Source organism: Anthonomus grandis, chromosome 18, assembly GCF_022605725.1.
Source record: "Anthonomus grandis grandis chromosome 18, icAntGran1.3, whole genome shotgun sequence".
NCBI classification, from domain to species: domain Eukaryota; kingdom Metazoa; phylum Arthropoda; class Insecta; order Coleoptera; family Curculionidae; genus Anthonomus; species Anthonomus grandis.
In genome coordinates this window covers 5,530,252-5,541,700 of record NC_065563.1, presented here as the reverse complement: position 1 = coordinate 5,541,700, position 11,449 = coordinate 5,530,252, and positions in this window count along the sequence as shown.

Below are 11,449 nucleotides of genomic sequence, written 5' to 3'. Positions count from 1 at the left end.
TAAATAGTAGTTTTCACTATCCAAAATTTTGTTGTTATAGTTCAGTTCAGAGATCTATTAGAATCTTTGATGTACCGCAAATAGTCCGTGTGCCGGTGTTGCTTATATTGTCACATGACATGCATGTTTAAATCGCAAAATTTTATGTGGAAAGAGTCATAAAGTAATATTCTAAGCGATATTTAATCATTTCATTAAATAAATAAATGTTTTAAGCATTTTTTAATGAATTTATACATTTGATTCGTAAAATTTGACTACATGCGCCCACGTACTATTTTGTTAAACGCCTGACCTTAGTCACAGCCACTCAGGCGTGAAAAGTTGCACAGGTCCGGCCTTAAAATTTATTTGTATTTAAAAATTTATTATTCGGGATTTTTGGGTTTAGTTTTATTAAGTTAGAAATTTAGGATAGTAGATAGCAAGATAATATTTAATATAAGATTTAAGTACGTTAAATGAGTTTAACCAAAAATTTTAATTTCATAAGTTTAGTTTTTAACGCCATCAGTCCCTTATAACAAGTCAAGTCTCTTTGCTTTGCAATATGTCAAGTTGGAATAATGTATTGACTACTGACTACTGTTAACCCACTGCATAGCTTTCATCAAATAGCATTAAACAATTTTAACACTGGTTTTTTTGTTGTCAATATTAAGAAACGAAATAGAAAACTTTGGTATACTAAGGGTTTACGAGTATCTGGGAAAAATATGCGCTCCTTTTTTTACATTAGGAAATACCTTATGAACAATGCAACATTTTTAAATTATTATAACAGATACCGCAAGATTTACAGAAACTCAACCAGAATGGCTAAGTGGACCTACTTTCAAAGGAGGATAAATAATTCCCCCAACAGAGCAAAAGAGTCTTGGAAGATTTTAAATGAGCTTAGGGGCAAAAATAATGTCTTGGTTATTCCAAGTACCTTACATTCCAATGTCCTCAATTCCTTCTACTGTGATATTGCTAGTAACCTTGCAGTCAATCTCTCACAAAAAATAGATCCCAGGAGCTATCTCAGCAATGTGGTAGTAGCCGAATCTTTCTTTTTTGCCCCCATAAGTGTAGAAGAGCTTAAACAGTTAATGGTTAATATTAAGAATAAGAGTTCATCAGGTTGGGATGGGCTTTCTCTTAAAATATTTTCTGTTTTACCTCTTGTTGCTTTGCAAGTCTTGGCCGAGTCAATTAACCTTTCATCTATGTCTGGAGTTTTCCCAGAGTGCTTAAAAAGAGCAATGATTGTTCCTCTTTACAAGGGTGACGATCGCGACTGTCCTTCTAACTTTAGACCTATAGCGTTATTGCCTACTTTAGCCAAGATAGTGGAACGGCTCGTTAAGGTGAGGATGGTTTCATTTTTAAATAGGTTTGGCCTATTGAGTCTTCAGCAGTTTGGCTTTCGTGAGTCTGTCAGCACAAATGATGCTATCTTTAGCTTTCTAGAGCACCTGTACAACCGACTGAATGTTGGTGAAGTTGCAGCAGCGGTATTCTGTGAGTTGTCCAAGGCATTTGACTGCGTGAGTCACAGAGTGCTGCTGATGAAACTGGAGCTCTATGGTTTCAGAGGAACTGCCCTTGAGTGGTTTCGTTCCTACTTATCAAATCGTGTCCAAGCTGTCAAATTTAATGGTGGTATCTCTAAGGCACTTAATATAAATGTGGGTGTTCTGCAAGGATCAGTACTTGGTCCTTTACTTTTTCTCATTTATGTGAACGATCTGCCACAACTGCAGGTAACTGGCAAATTTACATTGTTTGCCGTTGATACCACGACAATTCCATGACAGCAGCTCTTTTGTTAACCATCTTAAGCTTAAATCCAAGTTTTATCAGGTATCTCCGCAAGGTTGAGACTGAGAAATGTTTGTCCCTTGCCGATAAGATGTCTCTATGGTCAGAACCTCATTGTTTTTGTATTTAGAATACACACCTTTCCTTAGCAATTTGGCAATATCCGTGTCAAGTCCCTTTGATTGTCCTGCATCTTTCCTTTTTATTCTGTCTTTAATCCTTTTTTTTACAGGCATATTGTACTATAGGGAACCCCTGTTAAAAATGCTATTTTTTGCAAAGCACTACAATCATTTGTGAACTGAGGATCATTCCTTAGATTGTTATAGACTTCCTCTGTAGCTTTTGCTTCTTTTTGCTTCCTCAATACTAGAAAATGAACTATCAGAACTATGGAAGTCTAAATCACTGTCCAGATCACTCTTATTGTTTTTATCACAAATGTTATTGTCTTTCTTGTACACCCACGGTCTCCATAAGCCCGCACAAACAGAATGATTCATTAGCCAAATTTTCCTCCATAAAAAGTTTGTTTCCTTTTTCTCATAATATCAAAAAGACTAAATTTACCGTTTACTAAATCCTGATTTTTATTATGATAATTTGGCATCACATGTTTCTCCTTTAAGTAAAATACAGGGTGTCCGGAAAAAGGAGGCCAATCCGCCGGCCACATATAGGGTGGACCAAAATAATGCGACTTTCGTTATGCAATTTTTTAATTGGGCGCTCGGTATTCAATATACAGCTTGTCAAAATGAGAAATATAAAATGGTTTTTTTAAGGTAAGTCGAGTGTTTCATAAGATATTAAATTAAAATTTGGTGTGAGGGGGTTTTTTGGAACGATAAATTGAAATCCGTTCACAGATTCGCTATACCTTGCAGAGGGCACCACCTGCGGTATATTCCATGTGTTAAAAATACCAAAACTTTTTTGTATCCCTGTATAATAAAGTTCTAGTAAAAAATTCTAATTATCCAATCTTTCCTTGTAAAAAAAAGTATTCTTAGTAAATGTTGGCCTGAGAATCCGTTTATTAGATATCTTAATTTTAAAATCTAGATACTTCTTTCTAAACAAATTGGCTGACCTCGGGCACCAGTAACTTTTTACGTACTGTTAAAGTGACAAATTTAAACGCTGACTCTCTTAATAAGCTTCTCAATTACTCTTAAAATAAATCTACATTTTTTAATTACATATTTGTATTTGGTGTGTTTTCTTACAACTTATAAAACCATAATGGCTCATAGACCAAGAATCTAATTTAAATTTTATACATTTATATTTTTATTTTGTTCTAAAAATGAAAGATTTATATTTAGATAACTTAGTAGAACTTTTTGATAAAAGAAAGAATTCGACAGTCAAATCAAGCAAATATACAAATGCTAAAAAATTTAAATTACAATAATATAACCTAAATTGGGGCCAAAATGAGGCCCTCAAACAAGGTGACCTACTTACACACAGAAAAATCCCGATGGATTCTTTCACATTTTGTTGTGTAAAAAAAAATGTTTAATTTTAATACACAATTGTTAGATAATATCTCACAGTCCTGTATAAAAATTCTCAGGCATTTTGTATATGTTTTAATGTGTATATTTTTTACAATTATTGCATATTAAATTAATACACCATAAGTGGATATTAATTATTAAGATAATGTGTATAAATATTCCACATTTTTTTTTTTAATCCAATGCAGTTTGGTAAAAAATCTAATAACCAAGTATATTTTTACTACAATTTTTAATTATTTTTTTATTCTGGCTTGTGTTGATTTTATTTACAATTGTGTAGAATAAAAACGATTCTTGCTAATAGCCCTTCACAATTATAGAATTTTAAACCATGTATTGTGTAGTTATAATACACAATTGTGTATAAAGGAGGACGCGCCCGACGCCCTTGCCTTTGCCGCTAGAACTTCGTTGTTAGCGTCAATGTTGCCAGATTCAATATTAAACAGTTGTAAAGGTATGCATCAAAATTTGCAGTCGATTTAAAGTTGTTAATTGAAAATGATTTAATAGGATATTTAAAAATAAGCCCAATCAGCATAAGTTCTTATTTTATTTATTTAAATAATATCGTGATAATAACCCGCGTAAGGAAAAAGAAAACGTAACTTTTTTAATTGGCGGTGTAATCTTTAAGATACATTTGATGGCAGCATTGCTATAATTCCCAGTGCCACAGGTGTTCAACTATTCATTCTTCAGTCCTTCAAAGTGTTAAAATTGCATAAGAAAAAAATGGATATATTCGTTGAAGATAAACTTAAGGAGTGGGGTTTATTGGACCAACTCCAGGAGCAGTTTGTAGGTAGGTAATTAGGTAAGCACCATATTTTTTTGTGCATTTATTGTATACTTTGGAATTTACTGGATATTTTGATGTTTAGACAGGTAGCTGGTACCTATTTAGTTTTTCAGTGATAACTGATAACTTTACAGTAGAATAGATAAGTAGGTATACTTACTTTTTTTACATTTTTTTTTATCTTTGTACCTATCCAATTTTAATGTAGAGGTCGGTTAAATTTGTAACCTTTATTGCATTTTTATTTCAATTTGTATTACAAAATGGTATCTACTTAATCATAGTTTGGATATGTTACTATGCTAATTAAACTATTATCAACAAACTAAAAACCTTTTAAAATTAAATCTTAAAAATTTCTTAAAAATTACCTAGGCTATTACTATTAAAACAAATAATTAAGATTTTTTTTTATTGGATAGAAAGGAAGGCTCCTGTAGATATATCGTGTCCACCAAGATCCCCAACTTACATGGAGCTATAAAGGAGACAGTGTAAAATATCTATGGAAAAAACTTAGGTTTGAAACGATTGAAGACAAGATTTAATACATTGCTTTAATGTATTAATGGTGGAATTTTCGAAAATATTTCATACAATTAAATAAATTGTTAAAATAAAAAAGCAGCTTTTTTTTATCCTGTTTTTCCCAGGCTCACTAGAATTTATTATTACACAGATTTATGACGAAATTCTCTAAAATGTATTTAAAATTTTTAAACAATTTGTTTATTTTTTTTATACAAATATATTGATTATTTTTAAATTTTTATGAATACAAATACAAAACATTGTAATAAAAAACTCCAGTTCTTATGTTAATTTGATATACAAACCTAAAATAAGTAACCTACACTATATTTAAATTTATAAAACAATATATAGTATTATTATACACAATTTGTAATAAAATTTAATAGTTGAAATGAAAGAAAATAAAATATATTGTTAAAACAACCTACACTAACGTGTGTATTTAAAATGCACAAATTGTGTTTCTTTCCTGTACATACCATGTTAAAAAAACACTAAGAGTTACCTTTTTTCTGAACAATTATATTAAATAAATATAAAATATTGTCGAATTTAAGTACACAAATAGTGTACTATATATACAATAAAATAAATCAAATTGATACACAATTTGTTGATTATAGAACCACAGTTGTTTAAACACAATAGCATAGAGAAATTCTACACAAATTGATTCTGTACCATTTCCAGAATCAAATTGTATGTAAAATCTATACAATTGTTGAATTTTTATTCACCTATTTTTAAGAGTGTAAAAACTAAACACTGTAGAAGAAAATATTAAGCTAAACATAAGTAGAACAACTTATCAACTTTAAACTGCAAAATACGAATAAAATAGTACAAAAACTAGGAGAATAATTTACGTATTTACATTTTCACAATAGTATTTAAACAATTATACAGTAAACACACTTTACATTTACAAATTGGACTGTATACCAAAATAAAATTATTAAACCTGTTATTTTACCTATAAGTTATTACTAGAAATATTAAATAAAAACACCCTGCACAAGGTGTGTTTTAAAGAAATGCGAAAAATGTTTTATCAAAAATGTCCGTTATTTTGAATAGTTTAATTAATATTATTGTTACAAGTAGTTAATTGTTTTATTTAGAAATTACATAAAAGTATAAGTTAGAAAGTTAGTAAGTTAATAATAATTGTGTGTACGACAAAATGCCAATGTTTGTTTTCGACATTTCGGTTCTGAGATTCCATCCTCAACTTCTTTTTTTCTTATGGCGGCCATTTTGTTTTTTTGCTAAAATAAGAGTTGGTTGGATATTTAATTTTTTGATGCAAACATAAAATATTTTCATAAAGTGTTATACATCATTTTAAAGGGAAAAAACGATCTTTTTAATTTAGCAAAAAAATAAAATGGCTGCCATAAGAAAAAAAGAAGTCGAGGATAGAATCTCAGAACCGAAACGTCGAAAACAAAAACTGAATTGAGGTATGCGTTGTCCTTAAAAAGTTGTCCTAATAATGTTTTTACAGATACAGATAGATTTTAAAAATACGTTGAAATAAAAAAAATACAGCTCTTTTTCAAAAATGCAACTTTTTGATTTTTTCCAAATATTTCAAAATCGGAAAAAGATAACATCATTCTAAAAGCGGCACTAAATTGGTAACTAAATGCTCTACAACTTTCCCCATTTAACCAATTTTCAATCTCTCATAGTTTCCAAGATACCCATACATGTACACCCAATTTGGGCCACACTGTATTTTAGATATTTTTTCAGAAAATCTCGAAGCTCTTAAATTGTTGAGGTTTCCAATAGGAAGTTGGGACTTTGTTTTATTTAATTAACTTTTAGAACAGTTAGATTCAGAATTTATACAAAAATTTGAGCTTGCTTATGGCCATATAGTCATTTGCGAATATTCTTAAACAATCATTGTAAAGTTTTGGAAACCCTAGCAAATTCTTGATTTAATATGCAAAAAAAAACAATAATTTTCTAAGAAGTAAAACTCATTTTAATGCTTACTTGACCGCAATTCAGCCTAACTTAAAATGTAAAATGTGTAAAGCGGCTTATACATTATGAAACTATTCACATTTTCTTCAAACAAAATAAAATTCCGCACATGTGAATCACGCCATCATACACTTTTTACATTTTAACAACTCTTTGCAAAATACGCACATGTCCAACCCTTTTCCAGTTCAACCTAGTACATCCACCGTTAATTATTTAAAAGGCTCATCTGATCAAGAGGCTTCTCAAAATCGTCCCTGTAATTTACCCCCTAATTTATCCACAAATCAAGATATTCGTAGATTTTTTAGCTCAATGCGTAACGACTCATTCGTTTTGTTGGCAACCGCCATTATTGCTTCTTTAGTTTTGGATGCTGAGAATAAACCACACCGTATTCCGGTGTTGTTGGATAGTGCCAGCGAGGCAAATTTTATTTTCAAGTGGTATTTTAAACGCTTAGGATTGAGAAGTTCATCTTGTAATAATACTAAGTATAAAGGTGTAGATCAAATGTGTAGTATGTCGTCAAAAGGTTTTACCTCTCTTGCACTTAACCCGCTAGATAAACCACAAATTTCAATGTCTATTTATGCTATTGTTCTGCCTCAAATTTATTTTTGTGCAGATTTACCCCGTACATTTTTTAAAATTCCTATGTCGGACCATCTTCTAACTGCCTTTTGGGCATTTATGTTACCGAACAAACAGTGCAAGGCCTTGCGTCATAAAGGGCTTACCTTTTGTCAGGTAAGCCCTTTATTCTGGTATTTTTTCCGCAAAATATATTTTCTTTACCCGCAAAATTTAAGTAAAAATTGTATTCGATTTTTTGAACCAGCTTAAAGCTATAAATCGCAAATCTTCATAGACATTAGGTTAGCAAAAATCTTTTATTAATTTAGGGTAACAGCTCAGCAAGCATAAAAAATATTTTATTTTTTTCGGAGATTTGGGTAATGGAAAATTTTAAAGTTGGATTGACGAAGTTTATCAAATACTTGTTTTAAACGGCAGGTGTGTTCTTTTAAGGATGTACTAAAAATGACTATATCGTCTAAATAGACTAAACAAATTTCATTTTGGAGACCACGTAAGATGTTATATATATATATATATATATATATATATAACATCATATATATAACATTATATATATATATATATATATATATATATATATATATATATATATATATATATATATATATATATATATATATATATATATATATATATGACTTTTTGAAACATTGTAAAAAACAGGGAAAACAAAGAGCATTATTTTACACTCATAATGACCATTCTCTGTAGAAAAAGCTATCTTAGAAACTTTCCATTTCGATCTGATGAAAGGCATTAGCTATATCCAGAACATCTGAAATTTGTGGGATAAGATATTTATCATCGATAGTTCGTTCATTCAGTTTACGGAAATTTACAACGAGTTGCCGTTTGTGTTTACCTAGTGTATCCAATTTTTTCAGGCCAATCCAAATGGGACTAGACTAGGAGCTAGAGGAATCCTGAATTATCCCCTGTTCGAGCATTGTTGAAATTTGTTTTACTTCGGTTTTATGAATTTCGGAATAGCTATAGCTTTGTCTATAGATTGATTATTTAATTTGATTTGATGTTTAATTTGGTTGGTGAATCTCATTGATGTTTGGTCGCAGTAGAATATGTCTCCTATATTGGTAGCAAAGGTTTTGAATTGTTTCTTTCTCTTGGATGTTACAATATTTTTTCTCAAATTTCGTTTTAATAAATTATCTTGGCTTTGTGAAAGTGATTTATCACTTTCCATTTTTTCTATAAAGTTTAAGTCTTAAATATAAAATAAAAAATACAGTACTGAAGGGTTGGATGAATGTATAACCCAAAACGTAAAATGTTGGAGCAAAAATGTAACAAAATAGGGAAAAGAGCAAACTTACAGCAGAAGATCTTTTTCATGTCCATCCTAAAGCTACGTTGTCTCTACATGCCCATAGGAAGCCTATTTTTGTGCCGCCTAAGCCTTATGAGGTGGGTGAGGTCGAAGTTGGACCTTTTCTCTGCACGTTCCTAAAGCCCAATAGTTCTGCCGAAGTTTGACGTTTGACTCCTGGAAAAGCCTTCTTCCGTAGTCACGTTGAATTTTTGGTTCTTTCGCGGATAAACCGTAAATACGGACTCATTTTAAGAAACATTACAGAATGTTTTATAACTAACGATACGTCATATTCTATATACAACCTACAACAATATGTTGTTCATGTTTGGGACTTATAATATATTAACCAATGACAAAGCGTAATATTATATTAGTATAACAACGTAATAATGGGCGTTATGGCAGCTCATAACTCGTGTGCACCTAGGGAAGGCCTACTACTCCATCCAATTTTGTGAATATGCTTATTTTTGACAAAAAAATGTTTGTTTATACTTATTGTTCCACAGATTCAATTAATGTCACAGTATCATAGCTAAATGTTGTATTGCCCATTTTTTGTCAGTTTTATGTACCATGTATAATTTAAAAATACAACAAACTACTGAGTACAACAAGTACTGAAAATCGTGTAAAAAGTTCATGTAAATATTTCAAACAAGTCCAAGGCGCAAAATTTGTCGCTCTAACTTAGCAGACCATCCGTTTCATAATATCGGAGATAATTTTTGTCGAGTTTCATCATATCGGACACTCGTCTACAACCCACTAATATAATCCAATAGAATTATAATGTGAAGGAGAATTATATCCGAGACTTATCGGTCTGTCAACAATCGCCCTTAGTCTTAATCTAAATTTTGCTACACTGTTTCGAAAAAACATTCTTAGAATTATCACGAACACCACTTACCCGGTAATAAAATCAAAGAAACGAACGGTGTAAGTCACCGTACCTTTGAAAAGACAAAAAAAATTGAAAGAGAAATAAAAAATAAAAACACTTATCACGTTGGATCTGCCGAATGCGCTTCACATCTGTACATAACGCTCGATTTGTCGCCACTTTTTTAAATAATACAAATAATTTACGTGTCCCCTATAAGGAACGCTATGCACTAATGGGTTAAGATCGACAATAGCAGGGTTAACATTTATTCGTTATAATGACAACGTGTGGTTGTAACTGTTAAAGTATGTCGAAAGTAAGTCTTAATTAAAGCAATCAATTTATCTCTTATTATGATGATCTATAGAATTTTAATACATCATTCCTTTTCTTACATAAATATAATTTTTTCAAAAGCATGATGGCCTAAAGCACTAGGGAGTTAATTTCTGACACTGAATAGAGTTTTATTTTGACTTTTCCGATAAGAGCTTGTAAAACTTTATTTTGCGTTCCTTCTAAAGTTTTATTTTGCAGGGAAAAATTGGCCTTTTAAATTCCGGGTCAGCATAGAAACCATGTGTAGATAATTTTTAAGATATAGTACTGCTGTATCAACAGTATTTTTGATGCATCAAATGTAGCTTGTTAGCGTATCAATTTTTTTTTGGCTTTTCATGGCTATAATGGTCAGCCGGTGTATTCGACGATAATACAATATTAACTATTTAAAAATAGTGCAAAAGTAGCTATTAATTACAAACAAACATAAAATTCGACAACTATTACTGGATAAACAATACAATAAACGCAGTAAACGACCTGTCAGATGTTTTAAGTTCTGGTTGTAACCCCAAAATTAAAAATATAATATGAAAAGCGTAATTTTAATTTTAAGTAAAAAAGAAACAGTCACATGTTATACATCGTGGAATTCGTAATAAAACGTCAAATACAGGGGCATTCTCATTAATAATTAAATTTATTATTATTGTAGTACATTTAGTACCTGCAACATATTTTTTCAAGCTACTAATTCTTTTACTGCCCTAAAATTATGACATCATAATATATTCAATGTTTTACCTGACGTAAAATATGAATTCTTTTAAAGATAATAAAAAATTAAAATTGAAATTAGTATCGTACATTTTTTTCAGTCTATTTAACACGCAAACTACTGCATTTCAACTTATTAATGGGATAAATCAATAAAAGGTTACTACTGTGTTTTGTGTTTTAATTTTTCAACCATAGGTTCAATACTCTGGCTACTGGATTAAAGAAATAGAAGTGAGGGCACAATCAATAGGGAAGGAGGATGATGGGATATAAATATTATGGACGATAGTTTTCTACACCGACACCTAGCAACTTGGCAATAGCATATAACAGAAAATCAAAGGCTCCGGTTTTAGGATTTTCCCATTTTAAATTGTAATTTGTCACTATCTTGTGAGGAATCTGTGAAAATGGGGCATGAAAAATTTTCTATCAAAGTTTTCAAGTGAAACCCTCCTTATGTTGTCCTATCTAAAGTGTCTTATGCTTGCCTATCTAAAATGGATTCTCTTGAAAATTTAAACTAATTTGAAATAGTAAGCCTGATTTTATCAATAAGATCATTACTGCTGTATTATGTTTATTAGTTTATACAATGCCAAAACACTAGCTTCCAAAGTGCAAGATCCTGAATTGAGTAAGGCATCTTTTCAGAAGCACTTTGTAGGACGTGTTATATACAGGTATTCAAAACTCAATGTAATAGACTTTCTTTTTGGTTATTGTCCATGTCAAAAACTACATTAAAACCGTTCGGAACGGAATGGAAATTAAATACAAATAGTCAACCATTTTACATTCTGTACTTTTCCAGATAGCATAAAATAACCAGGAACACTAGCCTTTAAAGTGTAGAGCTTGAATTAAGTAGGGCATCTGTAAAATAACACTTT